Source organism: Macadamia integrifolia, unplaced genomic scaffold (assembly GCF_013358625.1).
Source record: "Macadamia integrifolia cultivar HAES 741 unplaced genomic scaffold, SCU_Mint_v3 scaffold115, whole genome shotgun sequence".
In the NCBI taxonomy this organism is placed as follows: domain Eukaryota; kingdom Viridiplantae; phylum Streptophyta; class Magnoliopsida; order Proteales; family Proteaceae; genus Macadamia; species Macadamia integrifolia.
Window position 1 is genome coordinate 282,205 of NW_024868103.1, and position 20,005 is coordinate 302,209.

The window sequence follows — 20,005 nt, forward strand, 5'->3', positions numbered from 1 at the left end:
TGCAAGGATTACACCTCTAGAAGAGGTAAAGGTGGTTAAAGAGTTTCCCGACGTCTTCCCAGATGATCTGATGCATTTACCACCTGATAGAGAGTTGGAGTTTGTCATAGATTTGACTCCTGGAGTAGCTCCAGTATCTAAGGCTCCATACAGGATGGCACCAGCTGAATTGAAGGAGTTGCAGATGCAGTTGCAGGAATTATTGGAAAAGGGGTTTATTCGCCCAAGTGTTTCACCTTGGGGTGCCCCAGTATTGTTTGTCAAGAAGAAAGATGGCAGCTTGTGTATGTGCATCGATTACCGGGAATTAAATAAGCTAACCATTAAGAACCGGTATCCGTTGCCACGCATTGATGATTTATTTGACCAGTTGCAGGGTGCCAAAGTATTTTCAAAGATAGACATTCGATCAGGCTATTATCAGCTCAAGATAAAGAGCAGCGACATACCCAAGACAACATTTAGGACTCGGTATGGTCACTACGAGTTCCTAATGTTATCGTTTGGGTTAACCAATGCACCGACAGCATTCATGGATTTAATGAATCGAGTATTTCACGATGTACTCGATAAATGGGTAATTATCTTTATTGATGACATCTTGATCTACTCCAAGATAGAAGAGGAGCACACCCAACATTTGAGAATGGTGTTACAGAGGTTGAGAGAACAACGATTGTTTGCCAAATACAGCAAATGTGAATTTTGGCTTGAGCAAGTTGGATTCCTGGGGCATGTAGTGTCTAAGGCCGGAATCGGGGTAGATCCTGATAAGGTGAAAGCAGTAGTAGAATGGGAAAGCCCTAAGAATGTCACTGAAATTAGAAGCTTCTTGGGTTTGGCTGGATACTACCGGCGCTTCATTGAGAATTTCGCCCGAATCTCAATGCCAATGACTAAATTAACCAAAAAGGGTGTGAAATTCGACTGGATAGAGGAATGTGAGAAGAGTTTCCAGGAATTGAAGAAGAGGTTGGTGTCAGCCCCTGTGTTGACCATCCCTGAAGGCACAGGTGGAATGAAATTCTACACTGATGCTTCCAAAGTGGGTTTGGGTTGTGTTCTCATGCAACGCGGTAAGGTAATAGCGTATGCATCCCGACAACTAAAGGAGTATGAAAAGAACTACCCCACTCATGACTTGGAACTAGCCGCAGTCATTTTTGCCCTTAAGATTTGGCGACATTATTTGTATGGGGAGAAGTGTGAGATATACAGTGATCACAAAAGCCTTAAGTACTTTTTCACTCAGAAGGATTTGAACATGAGGCAGAGGAGATGGCTTGAGCTCATGAAGGATTCTGACTGCGACATTCAGTATCATCCTGGCAAAGCTAATGCAGTAGCAGATGCGTTGAGTTGGAAGGCACAGACTGTGTCACTCTCATGCTTAGCAATTAGCCCACCACTCATACAAGAGGCGACGCTAATGGATGAAGCTCTCTTATATGAAGGAGCAACCTTAGAATTGGAACGTCAACCAGAAAACCTTAAATGGTTGACTGTATCCTCAACGGCTCTACAGGTGCATCCGGCTATTAGGTAAGAGGTAATAATGAAACAACCTTTGGACCCTGAATTGCAACGGATTAGAGTTAAGGTTCAAGATCAAACAATGAACGATCCAGATTTTGTTTTAGCCAGTGATGGGGCATTGATGTTTCGAGGCAAATTGTGTGTACCCGATGATTTGGATATACAAGACAAGATAGTGCAAAAAGCACATAGCTCCGAGTACTCACTCCACCCAGGAAGTACAAAGATGTACAAAGACCTCAAACAAAATTACTGGTGGCCAAGCATGAAAGTCACAATAGCTCTGTATGTGGCGACTTGTCTCAAATGCCAAAAAGTAAAAGCTACGAGGCATCGACCCTATGGTACTCTTCAGTCACTCCCAGTACCAGAATGGAAGTGGGAAAGGATTACAATGGACTTCATCATCGGACTACCATGTACACCTAAAGGGATGGATGCGATATGGGTGATCGTTGATCGGCTTACTAAGACTGCTCATTTCATTTCCATCAAGACCAAGTTCTCTATGGCCAAACTAGCACAACTTTACATGGACAACATAGTGCGCTTACATGGAGTGCCAGTGAGCATTGTATCAGATAGGGACCCGAGGTTCACCTCCAGATTTTGGAAAAGCTTCCAGCATGCCTTGGGATCACAATTAAATTTGAGTACTGCTTTCCACCCACATACTGATGGTCAGTCGGAGCGAACCATATAGATATTAGAGGACATGCTCAGGGCATGTACAATGGAAATGTGTGGTAGTTGGGAAGAATATATACCCCTTATGGAGTTTGCCTATAACAACAGTTACGAAGCTACAATTGGGATGGCTCCGTATGAGGCGTTATACGGCAGGAAGTGCAGAACTCCTTTTGTATTGGGATAAGGTAGGTGAACGTCGAATGTTAGGACCTGAGATGATATAGATGACTTGTGACAAAGTCGACGTTATTCGAGAACGGATTAAAGCAGCTCAGTCCCGTCAAAAGAGCTATGCGGACACCCGTAGAAAAGACATTGAATTTCAGTCAGGAGAAAAGGTATTTCTCAAGATCTCTCCTACTAAAGGGTTGCAAAGGTTTCACAGAAAGGGGAAGTTGAGCCCAAGATACATTGGACCATTTGAGATCTTAGCCCGGGTTGGCTTAGTAGCCTACATGCTTGCTCTGCCACCTTCACTTGGGGATGTTCATAATGTATTCCATGTATCCATGCTGAAGCAATACGTTCATGATCCCTCTCATGTATTACCAGTGTAGCCAGAATACCTTGAAGCTGACATGACCTATACAGAGCAGCCAGTTGAAATTTTGGACCGAAAGGTGAAGACCCTTTGCAACCGCTCCATTTCCTATGTAAGAATGCGATGGATTAATCATTCACTTGAAGAAGCATCTTGGGAGAAAGAGGATGAAATGCGAGCCAAGTACCCTCAGCTTTTTGATCAACCAGATACGCAATTTCGATGATGAAATTTTTCAGAAGGGGGTAAATGTAATACCCTACTTCTTAAACCCGGTTTGATTACACGATTGACCCGGTTTAACCATGCAGGACCCGAACCGGAGAGAATTAGAGTGGATTCCTTATGGACTATGATGGCAAGGGTGACCTTAAACACCGGCTGGCCCGACAAGTCCGAGCCAGTGCCAGAAGAGACGAGAATACCCAAGCCATGTACATGCACCTATCATAAGGTCATGTACGGATAAAGCAGGTATATAGCCATATATTAAGGTGCATACGTATATTACATCGTATGACAAGAGTGAGATTCGCGCCTAGGGCCGAATTCTGTCAAAATCCCAAGTTTTGGCCCTCAGGTGGGCGAATAGGTGGGCGCATCCACCCACCTGAGTGACCCACCCATGTGAATACTTAGTTATTTTAAGAAGTATATATATAGCATTTATTTTCTTTTTCTTCCTCATTTATGACACTCGGACATTGGTGAGAAGAGTAAAGAGGAGAGAGAAAAGAAAGGAAAGAAGAGGAGAAGAGAAGGAAGAGGAAGAAGAGATGGATGTCAACGGCGCCGAGGCTTGATCTTCCCATTTTGACGTCGGAAGAGTGATCTTCAACACTAGATCTACATTTAGAGGTAAGCAAAGTTTGGGTTCCTTAAACCTTCACCATACCCAAGTAAAACCCTTGATTTGGGTAGGGTTTCTTGAGATCTTGTAAATCCCTATTGAAATGATGAATCTAAGGGTTAATAGATGATTTATGTGTTGATCTTGAAGGATTTGAAGAAATCTTTACAAGGTTGGAGAAGCATTGTGGATTTGAAGTGATTTTGGGGTTTGAAGGTGTTCTTGAGCAAGAAGGTAAGATGGCTTCCCATTCCTTAAATCTAACCTAGATCTAGGTTAGAACCATCCTATAAGACCTTGAATGTGTGAAGAATGGGTTTGGAAAAGACCCATTTGAATCCCCAAAGGTTGGGGGAAGTTGGGAAGAAATAGCAGGTTTCCCGGCAAGACCGGTGGGCCATCTGGCCCGCCTGTGGGCACCCGCCTGAGAGGGCAGGGCCCTCGGGCACAACCGGTGGGCCAGACTGGCGGGCCAACCGGTGGCCCACCCTGCCCGCATCTTAGTAGACCATCTGGCCCAACCGACGGGCCGACCTATCCGCCTATCCAGACCGGTGGGTCTGACTGGTGGGTCAGACAGGTGGGCTGTCCGACCCACCCGAGAGGCTCTGAATGTGATTTTTTCGTCCGATTGGACCCAAATCGGACGTGTGACCTTCTTTTAGGATTCTAAACATGATCGTGTCATTGGATCGTGTTAATATTGATTCCAAAATGGTGAAATACTAACCCCGCTCACTCATGTTAGGTTCACCAAATCCTACGCTTCTCGCATCGGATCTCACCCGTACCGAGCGTGAATCCTTATACACTACAAGTAAGTGGGGAGAGGACGTTTGGCCTTGTTTCAAGGCATTTTTTGGCATTCATTTAATTGTATCTATTCTAGTCATGCCATCATGAAAATGCTATGTAGATTAGTCATCCTCACATGGTTATACATGGGTGTTGTGTTTATTTTCTAAATGCCAAGTGATAATATGCTTCTGTGATGAATGTTGACATCATTGTGCATGATGCATTAATAGACTAGATGCCATAGTCGACTTGGAAATGAGTGCATTGGTGGCCCGTGGTATGGGACACGGTGGCACTATACAATCGTACTATTGTCATATTGGAGCATGCGGTTTAGGATTATCACCTTCCCATGCTACGACCCTTCCCAATAGGGGGTTAAGGTGTTGGGTTACCATTTGGGGGGAAGCAATGGTCACGGTTGTCGGGTCACTGTGGCGGTTAGACATTACGTCCGGCGGGTCAATAGGACAGGCGGCAACCCCGGTGGTATATTCAAGAGGGCCAATCGTACTGCTTTTAAATTGCTGGAGTCAGCACCTTTAATTTTCAGTCATTTACTTTATGTTGAGAGCCGGTGGTTGGTATGTTTTTATTTTTCCAAGTACTCACGGTGGGCCTTCTTCGACAGCCCTATGGGCGTATCATGGGATGGAGTTCGCGGCTCGTACCCGGAATATACGCGCACTGTGGTTGTAGTAGCACTAAACCAAAGACTTAGTAATGTTGTTTAGGGGGATGTGATTTAAAATGTATTGCATAGCATGTAGTGCATATGGTTGTGATTTGTTGTGTGGACTGCTGTGTGGTCCATCTTTCCACTTACTGAGCTAGTGAGCTCATCCCACGTGTGCACCTCTTTTAGATGATTTTGCAGGTCATCAACCAGATGAGCACGGGGCGGGTCCCACGGTTGAGTTCCCTGAAGAGGACTGGTGGGCCCCTGAGGAGTTAGGGCACGGCACTGATTGCTCATGCGAGAGTTGTGCTGCGGGACCGCAGTTCTGATGCCGAGCTGAGCTCCACTTTTGATGCCGAGCTGAGCTCTACCTTGTGATGCCGAGCTGGGCTCAACCTTTGATACTGAGCTGAGCTCTAGGCTTGATACCTAGCGGAGCTGTATACTCAGATTTTTTTGATGATTTCTTGTATGTACTTGATATGTGAATTGTACTCTTATTGTGTAAATATCATGCCTTCGGGCCCACATGTATTTAACTATTGTATCACAATTCGGATATCAAGTATTATGGGAATATTCACAGGTAAACCAAGTCTTTCGCTGAACTGATAAGCTCTTTCTTAGTTGTGTGTATGCTGTGGTGGAATACTGTATCAGATGATCCTGGCAGGTTTGGGTTAACCGGTGTTAACCAGGTCACTGTTCCGGTTCTGTGTGAACAGGATGTGACAACTATTATAGGCAAATTCAGCAATATCCACTATAGATGGCCAAGTCTTTTCATAGTCTCGGACTAGACATCAGAGTAAGTGTCCAAGACTTCTGTTCACCACTTCCGTCTGTCCGTCTGTTTGAGGATGGAATGTAATAGAAAACTTGAGTTTAGTATTTGTTTTCAACCATAGTCTTCCAGAAGTAGCTCATGAACTTGACATCCCTATTTGAAACAATTGTCTGTGGTAGGCCATGTATGGGCACTATCTCTTTGAAAAAGAGTTTGGCCAAGTGACTTGCATCAAGAGTCTTCTTGCACCGGATAAAGTGTGCCATTTTGGAGAAACGATCTACTACCACAAATATGGAATCATACCTTTCCCGTGTAGGTGGTAAGCCTAGGACAAAATCCATGCTTATGTCTTACCAAGGTGCATGTGGAACGGGCAAAGGTGTGTACAATCCTGTATTTTTCTTTTCTCCTTTAGCAAGTTGACAAGTGTGGCATCTTTGTATCATATGTTGCACATCCTTTAAGAGTTGAGGCCAAAAGTATAAGTCTTTCATCATGGAGTATGTTTTGTCCTTGCCAAAGTGTCCACCCATTCCTCCTCCATGTAGCTCTCAAATCAAGTGATGTCTCAAAGAGGTGTTGGGATGCAGAGGCGAGTGCCTTTGAAAAGATATCCATCATGTATAGCAAATTTGTCATCCCGCCCTCCTCCTTGTAGGTTGTTGAGTACTTCTGAAAAATCAGCATCACTAATGTACTCTTCTTTAATGTGTTTCACTCCTGCACTTTGTACTGTGAAGGTGTTCATCATCATCACCTTTTGACTAAGTGCATCAGCCACTTGATTCTCCTTCCCAGCTTTGTACTTGAGAGCAAATACGTATCTTTACAAGTATGAGATCCATTTAGCGTGCCGATCACTAATGGTCTTTTGTGAGTGCAAGTATTTGAGTGCTTCATGATCCGAATAGAACACAAACTCTTTGCCAATTAAGTAATGCCTCCAATGCTTGAGGATTTGAACAATGGCATAGAGTTCTAAATCATAAGTAGAATATCTTCTTTTTGCATCATTCAACTTTTCATTGTAGAAGGCATCGGATGGCCCTCTTGCATAAGCACTCCTCCTATCCCAACATGGGATGCATCAGTAGCCACTTCAGACATAAGATCAAAATTGGGTAGTCTAAGCACTGGTGCTTCTGTCATCTTTTGTTTGATCAAGTTGAAAGCTTTAGTGGCTGCCGGAGTCCACTGAAATGGGACTTTTTCCCCTTTTGTGCATTCTGTAATTGGGGCTACAACGGTGCTGAAATTTCGGATGAATCATCGGTAAAATGAAGCAAGACCGTGAAAGCTACGAACCTCGGTCAAAGTCTTTGGAATAGGCCAATCAATGACACTTTTTACCTTCTCCGAATCAGCTTCTATGCCTTGTGAAGACATAATAAAACCAAGGAACATGACCTTGGGCAGCATAAAGGAACATTTCTTCAAGTCGATGTATAACTTTTCTGCCCGTAGTACTCTCATGACACGTCTCAGATGCTCCAAATGTTCATTTTGTGCTTTGCTCTATATTGTCATCAAAGTACACTACGAGAAATTTTCCAATGAAGGGTCGTAGTACATATGTCATCACCCTCATGAAAGTGCTAGGTGCATTGGTGAGGCCAAAAGGCATAACCTTCCACTCATACAGGCTTTCTTTTGTTTTGAAAGTTGTTTTCCATTCATCCCCTGGACGGATTCGAATTTGATGGTAGCCACTCCGTAGATCAATCTTTGAAAAGATGGAGGCTCCTGTCAACATGTCAAGCATATCATCCAAACGAGGAATAGGAAATCTGTACTTTATCGTGATTTTGTTAATGGCCCAGCTGTCAATGCATATACGCCATGATCTATCTTTCTTTGGTGTCAATAGGGCTGCTACTGCACATGGACTCATGCTCTCAACCAAGAACCCTTTCTTTAATAAAACATCCACTTGTCTCTTGAGCTCGGCATGCTCTGTAGGACTGAGACGGTAAGTGGGCAGATTAGGGAGTACTGACCCAGGCATAAGGTCAATGGCATGCTGAATATCCCTCATCGGTGGTAGTTTATTAGGCAATTCCTCTAGCACCAAATCTGAAAAATCAACAAGTAACTCTGTGATTTGTGGAGGATGTTTGACCACTATCACTGGTTTAGCAGCCTTGGTAACAAGAGCTATGATTAGGCCGGTTTCTTCACCAAGGGTCAGGAATTCTCTATGGGGCAGCACGCATAGCTTGTTGTCCACAGTGTTCTTCTTGCTGAAATTTTCTTTACATGGTTGCTTATTTTGCTTAGTGGTTGTTTTGGAAGAGGTCTTAGTAACATTCTTTAAGACATTTTGTCTCCTTAGTTGGGCAGCCCTTAACTTGTCTTTTACCTGAGGTATGTTGAGTGAATTTAGAATGAATGGTTTTCCTTTGTGATCGAAGATGCATTGGTTCTTATTACCTCCCACTAGCACATTGTTGTCATATAACCAAGGCCTTCCAAGTAGTACATCAGTGAGGACCATGGGGATGACATCACACCATACACTTTCTTCATAATCTGAGACCTTCAATGGGACTGAACACCGTTGAGTTACAGCCATGGTGTTGTTGTCTAGAAGAGATACCTTATATGGCTGTGGATGGGATTCAGCCTTAAGCTTTCCATCAATGACAAAGGCTTGAGATACCACATTCACACAACTTCCACTGTCCACAATCACTTGAGCTTTGTGAGGTCCACTAGACATTAAGGTGTAGAAGATATTGTGCCTCCTCCAGTCTTCACCCTTAGTTTCAGACACTAGGATTCTTGTAACCACATTGACATAAGCATGAGGATCATCATTCTCTAGTGTAAGCTCATCTTCCAGTTCATCCTCCTCTCCTTCAACTGCAACATTAACAGTCCAATCGTCATTTTGAGGTTCGTGGATTTGTAAATCCGGATTGGACTCTATGGCACTGATGACAGAGTTGGATCATCCCCGCTTAGGGCAAAATTTTTCCATGTGTCCAGTCTTTCCACAACTGTAGCATGTCATAGATCCACTCTCCCTTCCCATTGGAGCCTTCCCCTTATCCTGTGTATCTTGTGGAGCTTGGGTAGGAAATCTAGTGGGTTTGGTTGTTACATAAGGCTTTTTATTGTCAGTTGGCTGGATGTACCTTCTGGAGGTTGTTTTGATCAGATCCTCTGCTTCTAGTGATTTTTCAAAACAAGTGCTCAAGGAGCGTATCTCGATCACACCAATCTTCTCACGAATATCATACCTTAACCCCAGTTTGAAACGGGATATGAGCAGTTCTTCACCTTCTTTATGGGCACCTGTTCGTGAAAGCTGTTCATTAAAATGATCAATATAATCTCCTACAGTCATAGTACCTTGCCTGAGAGTAATCAGCATGTCGTAGAGTCAACGTCGGTAGGTGGGTGGCAAGAATCTATTGTTAAGGATAAATTTCAAGTCTTCCCAATTGGGAGGCATCTGACGACTGTGGATCGGCCTATTCTCTTCATTCCTCCACCAGTCCCTAGCTCCACCAATTAACTTAGTGACAACTAATTGAACTTTCCTTTCTTTAAGCATACGGTACCATCGGAAGTAGTCATCAAAGGAAGTTATCCAGTCCTGGTAGTAGAGTGGATCGTGCCTCCCATTGTACTCTTTCAATTCTAACTTAACCTTATACGTATCATCAGGCTGATAAAGTTGATTGTCATACTCATCATACTCATCATTCTGAGCTGGGACATTCCTTCTAGGTTGCATAGTGACTCTTTTGGGAACATTACCAGTGCAATTAATAGCAAGTTGAACATTAGTTTAGGCAACAATTGGTTGGGTATTAGAGTGGGCAGCAGTACTCTCTTTTAGGTCAGCCAACTGTTGGTCATGTCCATCCAACCTCGTAGACAAGGCTTGGATTGCTTTCATCACATCTTGAAGGGTGGGTTGGGGTTCTTCTGTCTGAGCCATAGCTCTGATACCACTCAATGTAGGAGTAGATTACAAGAAACTACCCCAGCAATTTATAATCCCAAACAATACAAATAGGACCAGAAACAAAGAAATAAGACCTTCAAATAAACCCCCAAGGATACAATACCCATATAGGAGAGAGAAAGACCTGCTATAGCTGGAGAGAAAGAGGTGCGGCTAGGTCTGTAGGAGTCCGATTGAGCTGCACTCTTGGGTGTAGATAGTCCCTAGGGAGGGTACAAAAACCCCCAAAGTTGAGAGGATTCTGACGGTTGATTGTGAAGTTACAAGCTTTCTTGATTTTCTGACCTAGGAGAAATAATCGCAGGCTTCAGGAAAGAGAATGAAATTTGGTTTGTAACTTGGACAGATCTGAACTTCTGAATATTCACAACAATCGTATACTTCAACAGTAGTAACTTTAGGATAAAATAGAAAGCTTTAACCAATAAGAAACAAAGGGAAAAGTGGGGAAGGAGCGGCTGTCTTGGCCCGGGCTTCTCACCCACATCTATCCTGGCTGTTCTAAGCAATTGACTACAATTATTCTTTATTCAAATCTCCCATTATGAGTACATAGGCTCCTCTATTTATAGAGGGTAGAATAGAAATCAAGCTACTACTAGGCGCTAGTTTCCCAATAGAACTAGACACTCCTACTTCAACTAGGAGCTAGTTTCCTAATAAGACTAGACACTCCTACTACAACTAGGAATTCAAAATTGGACTAGGAATAATAAACCTATATGGAAAACAAATAGAGTCCTAAGACAATTTGGACTCGACATACTACTTACTCAACTCGATGAGCCTATTCGCCCACTAATTAATTAAAAGTAAGTACTAATTATTCCCCTAGACGATGGGCCCAATTGACCCTTATTTGTACTTAGCCACTCAGGTGGACCAAGTAGGGGTTCGGTTGGCTTCTTGGCTGGACCCTAGCCACTTAGGTGGACTAAGGCTGGACCCTTCTTCCTTTCATATTTCCTTCCATAATATGGATCTACATCAAGTACCCTCCAAGTCTTGTGGCATAGCCACTTTATACGCTATTGCTCTGACGTGGCCAAGAATTTCACAAGGTCCCATGTATCAAGGACTTGACTTTCCTTTCTTGTCAAATCTTTTCACTCCTTTCACCAGTGACACTTTCAAGAATATTTTATTATTGACTTCGAACTCCAAATGTTTCCGTGTAACATCAGTATAACTTTTCTATCTCGATTGAGCTATCTTGATCCTTTTTTTTTCACACCCACTTTCTCACAAGTGGCCTATATTAGCTCAGGACCCAGAATTATTCTTTCTCTAATTTCATCCCAGTACAGGGGTGTCCTACATTTATTGACCTCCTAAGCTTCATAAGAAGCCATACCAATGGTAGCTTGATGGCTATTGTTGTAGGAGAACTGTATAAGTAATACATGCTCATCCCAACTGTAACTCATAACCAACACATAAACCCTTACCATATCTTTCAAGTTTTGTATGGTTCTCTCGGATTGTCCATCTGTTTGTGGTGAAAGGTTATTTTGAAATTCAGCTATGTCCCCATTGTTTTTTGCAAACACTCCTAGAATTTGGAGGTACATCTGGAATCACGATTGGAGACAATGCTGACTAGTACGCCATGTATTTGGACAATGTTATCCACATACAATTGAGGCAATTTCTCCATGGAATAGGTGATCTTCATAGGAATGCAGTGGGCTACTTTTGTCAGCCGATCTACCACTACCCAGGTTGTATCATTCCCTTTCTGAGTACGAAGTAGACCTATAACGAAGTCCTTAGTGATGTGTTTCCATTTCCATTATGGTACTGGTAGGGGTTGTAACAAATCATGTGGTCTTTGTCTCTCAGCCTTGATTTGTTGCTAATTCAGGCACTTGGCTACGTGAGGGGCTACATCAGCTTTCATACCACTCCACCAATAGGATCTCTTCAAATCATTATACATTTTTGTACCACCCAGATGAACTAAGTAGGGTGAGTTATGTGCTTCCTCTCATATCATTCACTTCAACTCTTTATCCTTTCTTGCATAAAGCCTATCCTTGAACTTGAGGACTTCACTATCGTCTGCAGATTTTTATCTAATAGCTAGGCAGCTAGAATTTTCTCTATAAAAGAAGGTTGTATCACTAGTGCAGCTAGAGTTACAGTCACCACATTCATCAATAATTCTAAGTCCATTCTTCTAGCTTCTTCAATCAACTACTCATTAAATGACGATGCTGCTAGTGACAAGGTCTAGGATTTCTTGCTCAAAGAATCAGCCACTACATTAGCCTTCCCAAATCAATAATAGATGGTGTAGTAAAAATCCTTCATCAACTCTAACCCTGTCCTCTGCCTCATGTTCAGATCCTTCTGAGTGAAAAAGTATTTCAGATTTTTATGATCACTATAAATCTCACTCTTTTCACCATACAAATAATGATGCCAAATCTTTAATGTTAAGATTACCCCGATCAATTTCAGATTATGTGTAGGGTACTTTTTCATAGTCTTTTAGATGTCGGTATGCATATGCCACAACCTTACCATTTTGCATCACCACACAAATCAAACCCAATTTAGATGTATCACTATATACTACCATTCTGGAGTTGCCATCTAGAATAGTAAGTACTGAGTATTGGAGCTGAGACTAGTCTTTGCTTCAATTCTTGGAAGCTCTTCTCACATTCCTTAGACCATTTGAATTTCACTCCCTTAGGTGTCATTCAGGTCATAGGAGCAGAAACGAGTCGAAAATTTTCTATGAATCTTCTGTATTATCTTGCTAACCCCCAAAAACTGTGGATCTCACCCACATTCTTCGGTGCTTCTCAATCTAAAACAAGATTCACCTTTCTAGGATCAACTTCAACGCCTTTCTTTGAAACAACATTCCTTAGAAAATGTACTTAGGAGAGCTAAAATTCACATTTGCTAAATTTTGCCTAAAATTGTTTCTCTTAGCCGCTTTAGTTCCAACTTCAAATGGATGTCAGAGTGCTCTCAAGTAGAAATATATGCACAAAAAGAACGTCAGAAAGTTTGTCTACTGAGAAGTACTGACCTCCACAGGCACAATCGTCACATTCACATTAGGGTCCATGGTCGGCCTCGTCCTATAGAAAATGGGCCAAGTGATCCAGGGCCACTGTCTCATGAGCAGACCAGGAAGTCGGTAAAATACTGGCCTCATAATCTAAAAGGTAAATAAGAGGGGTGATCACGTCATGCTCAGTGAGGGGGTGGGTGCAAGCAAGCACCCTCAATACAAATGATGCAATGCACCATACTGTTAAATGATGCTCAAGAATTCATTTAATATTACACTACTTCCTAGTCCATTACTAAGTCTAATAATCAAGGGTTGTGGACAGCAAATTTTGTCACCCCCCGGCAATGATGGCAATAAGAAGAATTACACACTGGATGTTATATACTTAGAGAAATTTTGAACTTAGGGTAGAAAATGATCATTTTCCCCCTATGCACTTTTAATGGAAAATATCTTCAAAATTGGATTTTGACTTGTGGATTAATGTTGTTTGTTCCCTAAAGATGGACACTACACTTTGGTGCGAGAATGATGCGAATCCGCTCCCAATTCCCCATTTTACTACATGATTCGGGCCCCTATTTTATGTGTATTTTTGCTAAGGTTCCTGACCGAGACTGCATTCGTGTCTCACATCATCGGATAGTGCTCGGCATGAGCTTTCCAATGACATACTACACGTCGAGTTCCGACTAATGATTTTAAATATAGAACTTTCAAAAATTAACAAAAAATCAAGGTTTAGATCTAATTTCAAACAACCTTTTTTTTTTTTGACAAACCTCTTTTTTTAGTCCCACATTGGATACCAAAGAGAGGTCTCCCCCATTCCTTTGGCTATAAATATAGCCCTTCACCTCTTTCAAAGAGGAAGAGAAAAACTTTGGAAAAGGAATGGCCCCATTAAGGTTTTGGCTAATTCTCTCTCTTTAAACAAAAAATCCATCCAAGTATAAAAAATTTAATGTGTAATCCTTCCTTGAGCCGGGAGGGAGGTCTAGTTCGATTTGGTTCGATTTGGGGCTTGAAGCATAAGGGCTATCTCCCCTCCTTGTTTCTTGATTAAAGCCGGTTTGAAGGTAAATTCTTTCTCCCAATGGCAATGTAGAACTGGTTTAACTAATAGATTTGATTTTTTAATTCGGTTCATATAGATTTAATTAGATCGGGTTGGTTTTATTTTAGTTGGTTCATTTAGGTGTAATTTGATTCTATCCATTTAATTATGTCTTTTTTGTCCAATTAGATTAACTAAGGTTTAATTAGTTTCAATTTGGTTTAATATGGTTTATTAGGCTTGATTAGTTTAATTTGGTTTAATTAATTTCAATTTGGTTTATCTTGTTTTATTTAGTTTTGATTAGGTTTATTTTGTTTTAACTGAGTTCAATCCATTGGTTTTGCTAAATTCGGTTTTAGACCTAATTTGGTTTGATTTTTCCTATTATTCTGTTTTGGTTCAATTAATTGGTTTTGTTTTTGTTTTAATATACTCACTTAGGTAGGTTTGAGTTGGTTTAATTTTTCAATTGTTTTTTTTTTTTTTTTTTATTATTTTTTTTTTATTTTTTATTTATTTATTTATTTATTTTTATACTTAGTCTACTAGGTTAGGAACCCTATGCCTCTTTCCTCTTCTTTCCCAACAACCTGGTGGCTCTCTTCTTTCTTCCCCTTTCTCCATGTTGAACCCAACTCTAGGTGCCACCCCTTCTTTTCCAGACCACACCAGCCACCCTCTCCTCCTCCCTGTGGCTGAAACCTTCTCCAGCCGTCCTTCTCCATGGCTGAAACCACTCAACTCATCCCTCTTCTTCTTTTTGTAACCGAACACCTTCTCTCCATCTTCCCATTTTCTTGTTCTCCTTTCTTTTGCCTGCAACCATTCCCTAGCTGAACTGCAACCCAGCCGCCTTCTCTTCCTCCTTCCATGGTCGAAAGCCTACCAGCCTCCCCTCTTTCTTCTTCCTTTGCTGAAACCTGCAACCATCTATCTTCTTTTCTTCTTTCATTTTCTTCTCTAGCTGCCCTTCCCTTGCTGCAACTGAAATCCAGCTAACTTCTTTCTTCTTCTTTTTCCATGTCCTTTCTCCATACCTAACCCTTCTTTATTTTTCCTAACCGAACCTGAAACCCTTTCTCTCCATTATCAAAACCTGCAACTCATTTCCATTCCATCTCCTTCTTTCTTTTTTTGTTTTGTGTTTATTTTTGTTCATCTCATTATTTTTATTTTTTATAATTCAAATTGTAATATACCCCCGACCCCTATAATTGTGTGATATTTCTCCTATTTCACCATTGCCTTTGCCACGCTTCAATCTTCACATTTAGGGAATTCCATATGGAACCCTAGGGCCACTCTAATCCAGCCCCCTTGGATCAAGGGCTGAAATCGAATGGGTTTTTGTTTATTATTTTTGAATCCTATGATAACCATAGGGTTTCATTTCCTTTTATTAAATCAGGGTTTGGAAACGGAAAATGGGTCTATGGGATGTAGTCTAGGACGTAGGGTAATGTGGGCGTGGCTGACCCCTCAAACCGGCCCATAGCAATAGGCATGTATTTGGGGACTCGAGTTGCGTTATCAATTCCTATCATTTAGGGTTCTTCATCCTATTCCATTTTAAGTGCAATAAAAATCAGATCATGTTCAAAGTAAAGTAGTGTTTTTTAGTATTTTTTTTAACTCATTCAATTAGTATGTTTATTTACTTACATTCCGTTTATTTAGTTTTCCTCATTTTAGTATGATATATTTTCTTTAATCATTTTAATTAGCTTCTTGCATTTAGTTTCTTCAATTAGTTTAATTACTTAAACTCATGTATCATTTTTCACTAGTGCTTTTCCTTATTGTAATTAATTGTTTTAATTATTTAATTAGTTCAACGGATATAAATTTTAAACTCTAGCATAATTTGGGTATAACATAGAGTCATATGTAATTTAGAAGATACTTAGTCATTGCTTTATTTATTTAAAAGGTTCTCTTTCTCATTAGATTAATTAAGGTGTTTAAACCATCTTAAGATTAGCTCAAGGTAAACATAATTAGGGCAATTAGGTTTCATAACTTATTTAATTGAATCTTAGTTTTAGTTTAATCCTCCTAAACTAGATTAGGTAGATTAGTAAAATGCATTCATTTAATCTAATTAGTCCATTTCACTTTTCTAAATAAATTAGGTCTCATTTAATTTAAAAATATTTTTACTAATTAGATTAATTAGGATTGCAATAATTTATTTCACAAATTATTAGGGATTAGGATTAATCATTTAAATTAATTCAATTTAGGATTTCAAAAATTCATTAATCATCCACCTAGGTTAGGCTCAATTAATCGATTTAGTTTAATTTAGGGTTTCATAAGTTGCTTAACTAATCCTAGGTCTAGGATAATTTAATTAGATTAATCTAAGACTCATAACACATTAGTTAAATCATTTATGTTTTTTAATCTTTAATTAGCGTAATCATTTTATTATTTGCATCATAACCTAGCTAGCATAATTTAGATACTTGGCTTAGGGTTTTCACATGTCATTCTTAGATATCTAGTTTAGGGTTTCATTGACCTAGATTTAGTACTAGTTAGTAGGGTACAAATAAACTTTGGTTAAACAGAAAGAGACCGGCCTTAGGGCCGAGCAACTTGAGTGCCTAACACATTCCCAGTCTGTCACTTGACACTTGCCCAGAATCCTGGTGCGAACCAGTCTTATCCATCAGAGTCATTAGTCTCTCCCCTTTAATTGGGGGAGACATTTATAGGTCCTAGGCCCCTTCTAGGTGGCGACTCCTATTACACCCATGCCCTAACCTGGTCTAATTTGAATTATCATGATAGATCTCGGATCGAAAGTGGGAAGTACCACTGGGTATTGGCTCGCAGTAGCCCATTGTCAAAGAGGGAAGGATGACCCCACATGCCAGTGTATCTCCTGTCTATCCAACTAGGGGGGATTCAAGCTTCCTGATCGTGGACAGTAAGTGACCAGACACCCCACTCACAAATCCAGGCACACACCAAAACTGTCGGAAGACCATATACACAATCTAGGGCAACTAACCATGCAAGACCTGACTGAAGGACAACAAGCAATCAAGACACATTGTTTCCATGACCATAGAAACATGCCCAGGCTGTTTCTGCTGACCTATTTTTACTGGCCATTTAGGCTACTGGTTGGGTTTCGATGCCCATGTGTTCCTTTACCCGCATCGTGAACAAACCCAGATGATTCCAAATACTCCTCCACACCTTTCTTATGACACGTGCACCCTATGGATCGAAGGAGTTGGGTCCACGTGCCCCGAATCGTATAATAACCTACCTTGACTGGATAGGGACCAACCAAACGGACCCTAGTGAGAGACTTACTGTATAAGTGAGAAGTTAATTCATTTCCCATTTTCTCTTTTTTTTTGGTAGGCATTTCCCATTTTCTCAATTGCCCAAAATGTGGAAGAGGGAAAAGAGAGAAGAGAAAGGAAGAGAAAGTAGGGGGAAGAAGAAGGAGAAAGGGTTTGGGGCTCACACTTGCTCCCGGCTATGCGCATCCTTACTGAAGATAAATGCTACCTCTCCTACCACTCTCCTTCATTTTGAGGTAGGGCAAGCTAGGTATAGATGGAATCTTGGCCCACATACCTTCTTGAGCTCGGGGATTACGTATTTCACCTCCCCGGTGCTATTACGAAGTCAAACCAAGTCCAGTGAGCTCCGGCAACAAGTTAGACCAATGTCCATCTAGCATTTCGATCATTCGATAGGCGTGTCTCCCAAATGTCTCCATGGAATTGGGATTTTATTGGCTTAAAATAACCCTAGGAACATCCCCCATAAACTCCAAGGAGCAAATCTCGACAATCGGGTCTGAATCGAAAAGCCCCAAATCTCACGGGCAGCTTTTGTACTGCTAGAGAAAACACTGGGTCTATTTCCATTGACTATTTCCACTGACCTGTTCAGCCTTAGGAGCTCTCTATTACACTCACCGAAAACACCTCTGATGTTTTTAGTCAAAAGTGACTGTTTTCGATGACAGTATTGTCAATGTGGGACTTTGTCTATAACCTTTAGGGGTAACCCCTGTGGGACCTTTTTGATGTTTCTGACACATAATAACACTCAACTATGCTTGTGCTTAGGATAGAGACTCGCATGTACCCTGAGGCCAATAGTAGCAAATTGAATAACCGGTGGCCATACTTGAACCCCAAGCCACACAAGCATAATCAAGGTGAGGGATGGTTGACTTTTATTTTTGGGAATGTTTAATCATTTTACAACTGCTCACATGTATATATTTTTGCATGATTATTTAAATTGCTTAAATGATGATGATGTTCTATTACATGTATTATTTTGATGAAAATGATATAAGATGTATTTGATATGTGTGATGGGATCTGGTGTGGCCGAGGTGGTACTGGTACCATGATTACAGTATGTTTGTTGTATTGATGCATTGATTATGTGCATTAGAGTTAGTGTAGTCGTGGATTACACTTTGTGGCTGATGTGTTGCCAGTATCGTGTACTCAGGGACTGCATTTGAAAATGGATATGCTTTGTGGCTGATGGGAATCCCGGTGTTACTTTGTCCATACTCAACTACTTTGCATGCTAGATAGGTATATAGTTGTGGGTTACACCTTGTGGCTGATGTGCTCCCAGTATCATGTACCCTAGGGCTATACCTGGAAATGGAACCGCTTCATGGTCAATGGTGATACCGATGTTGCGTGGTTCATACTAACTGTATCATTATGAAGGCACGTAAGATATTATGGTTAGGTGACATTCCTCATGCTACATCCCCTTGCCAATGGGGGTTAAGGTGTTGGATAACCCAATGGTGGTATGTTCGATGAACCTTCCTAGAATGCCAGACCCGCGGTACGATGTGATTGTTGTCGAAGGTGAGAACTTATCCGGTGTGGTCGATGGATACACCGGTGCTGTGACTGCTAGGAGAGGTTATCAGGGATTTACTGGGTGATCGATTGACATATATCAGGACTGGTAGGCTCCTAATCACGGCTAGGGTTTGTATCATTTTGTAGTCGATGGTAGTTACAAGACCAGGGATATGGCCTAATGTGCCATAGTAACATTTACCAAACTTAGTTGTATTATTAGATGGATAGTAAAATAAATGAATTGCATAATGAGCATCAGACTATGTGTTTAATTCCTTTAATCATGCATCATGAATTATTTATGCGATTGCCTTTGCTTGGTTGTGCATGAACCCCACCCCTCACTGAGAGAGTTGGAAAGCTCACCCCATGTATTTGCCCCCTTTTAGATGATGATACAGGTACCGTTGTACCTATAGCGTGTGACCCGTTACCTTTCGAGCTAGAGTATGGACTGAGTGATAGGTGGATGCCAGAAGTGGAGGAGCAAGACCATGACTGTGCTTGTGACCACTATGCTTATGCCGCACTCTAAGGACCATGGTGCACTTTTGGTGATTTTTGATATTGAATGATACTATTGGTATTCTTTTGGGCTTATGTATGTATAAGCCATGATTATTTGTAAATGGATAAAGTTGGTTATGGATATGTACATTATCATTAGATGTTCCCCATTTTACTTATGATTTCGTTATTATACTTTGATTCCATTGCTATTAGTTGGTTTGTGTTGTGAGATTGTGAATCGTTAAGATACTACTATCAGAGATCCTAGTAGGTTCGTAAAATGGGTAAGCGTCTTACTCACACCACTAGTATTCATATACGGTAAGTCGGGTCTACTGAAAGTGGGGTGTGACAGCTTGGTATCAGAGCGTGATGCTCTTCCTTAACTCACAATCTCAACTAAACCATGAGGGATTAGGATTGAAAATAAAAATTTCAAAGACAATAATTAATAGAAATTGCACAACTAGGATACAAGATTAGGTATCAAAGTCATTTCATTATATAAAGAACTTGAATATATATAAGCTTACATCATTTTTCATAAAATAAAATGACAGAAAATAGGGAAATCCTAACTAGCCTAAATACCTAGGAATTTATAAGCTGACAAAAATAAAGACAAGGAAATAAATTGCAACATAACACCGAAAACATCAGACTTGAA

The 20,005-nt window shown here is 41.0% G+C and overlaps 1 long non-coding RNA gene across 1 annotated transcript; it reads left to right on the forward strand.

Moving 5' to 3' along the window:
* The first annotated feature begins 13,912 nt into the window (after positions 1-13,912).
* On the forward strand, positions 13,913-19,539 carry LOC122062949. The gene is made up of 2 exons (XR_006135154.1): positions 13,913-13,973; positions 19,218-19,539. It is a non-coding gene; the product is annotated as an uncharacterized LOC122062949 (long non-coding RNA).
* The last annotated feature ends 466 nt before the right edge of the window (positions 19,540-20,005 follow it).